The sequence below is a fragment of the Numida meleagris genome, unplaced genomic scaffold (assembly GCF_002078875.1).
Source record: "Numida meleagris isolate 19003 breed g44 Domestic line unplaced genomic scaffold, NumMel1.0 unplaced_Scaffold821, whole genome shotgun sequence".
NCBI lineage: Eukaryota > Metazoa > Chordata > Aves > Galliformes > Numididae > Numida > Numida meleagris.
In genome coordinates, this window is record NW_018365036.1 from 7,669 (window position 1) to 9,631 (window position 1,963).

The window sequence follows — 1,963 nt, forward strand, 5'->3', positions numbered from 1 at the left end:
GGACACGTGGTGGCCCCGTGCCGTCTCCAACCGAGACGTGGGCACTCGGTGACATTGAGCTGTCCCCAAGGGTGACACGGGTGACCCTGCCCTGTCCCAAGCGGGTCAATGTGGTGACTCAGGGTTTAGCGAGGCGGGGCCGTCCCCGTGTCCCCGATGTCCCCTCCCCAGACGGTGGCACCGGGCCGCCCCACCCGTCCCGGTCCCTATTTAAGGTCTGTCCCCTCTGTCCCCGCTGTGTCCCCGATGTCCCCGATGTCCCCGGCAATGGCCGCTCCCCGGCTGCCGTCGGCCCTCGGGGTCCTCCTGCTGCTGTGCGGGCGGCTGGCAGGTGGGGAGGCACTGGGGGGCACTGGGAGAGACTGGGAGGGACCGGGGTGGGGAATGGGAGGGACTGGGATGGACTGGGGGAGGACTGGGAAGGACTGGGATGAGCTGGGTGCAGCCAGGAAGAGGTGGGATGGACTGGGGAGGGGACTGGGAGGGGCTGGGAGGGGACTGGGAGGGGCCAGGAAGAAGTGGGATGGAGACTGGGATAAACTGGGATGGATTGGGGTGGACTGGGATAAACAGAGATGGACTGGGATGAGCTGGAATAAAATGGGACAAACTGGGATGGATTGGGATGGACTGGGATGGAATGAGATGGACACTGGGATGAGCTGGGAGGGAGTCTGGGATGAACTGAGGTGAACTGGGATGAAATGGGATGGGCAGGGACAGATGGGGGCAGACTGGGATGAAATGGGACGGACTGGGATGAAATGGGATTGACTGGGATGAAGTGGAATGGACACTGGAATGAACTGGGATGGGCTGGGATAAACTGGGAGAAACTGGGATGAACTGGGGTAGATTGGGACAAACTGGGATGGAGTGGAGTGAAATGGGATGGGCTGGGATGGACTGGAATGAAATGGGATGGAATGGGATGGACTGGGATGAAATGGGATGGACTGGGTTGAACGGGGATGAAATGGGATGGACTGGAATGAAATGGGATGGAATGGGATGGGCTGGGATGGACTGGGGTGAATGAGGATGAAGTGGGATGGACTGGGATGAACTGGGATGAAATGAGATGGACTGGGATGAACTGGGATGGACTGGGATGGACTCCCCCCCTTTCCCCCCCCACCTCTCCAGGTGCTGCCTCTGACTGCGACTCAGGATCCCGCCTGAGCCCGCTGATGGCCGGGGTGGATCCATGCAAGGAACCCGCGGGATTCCTCAGCCCCCAGTCGGGGTGGGGGGACACAGGGGGACCCTCCGGAGGCCACCCTGGATCCTATGGGAGCAGCTCGGGATCCTATGGGGCCGGATCGGGATCCTATGGGGGCGGATCAGGATCCTATGGCAGACAGGAATCCTATGGGGGTGGATCGGGATCCTACGGGAGCAGCTCAGGATCCTATGGGGCCAGACCGGGATCCTACAGTGGATCGGGATCCCATAGCAGTGGATCAGGATCCTACGGTGGACCGGGATCCTATGGGGGCGGATCGGGAGCGTCCCCGGGACGAGGAAGCGGATCGGGATCCTATGTGTCACCGGAATCCAGTGGAGGCAAACCGGGATACTACGGAAGTCGACCGGGATCCCAAGGGGATGGATCGGGATCTTTCGTCTCGCCGGGATCTGGTGGGCCACCAGGATCCTATGGACTTCTGCCCTATGGATTGGAGAGACCTCAAGGGGGAAGTGGGTCGGGATCGGGAAGACCTGGATCCCAAGGGGGAAGTGGATCAGGATCTGGAAGACCTGGATCCCAAGGAGGATCGGGATCAGGATCGGGAAGACCTGGATCCCAAGGAGGATCGGGATCAGGATCAGGAAGACCTGGATCCCAAGGGGGAATTGGATCAGGATCAGGGAGACCTGGATCCCAAGGAGGATTGGGATCAGGAGGACCTGGATCCCAAGGAGGATCAGGATCAGGATCGGGAAGACCTGGATCCCAAGG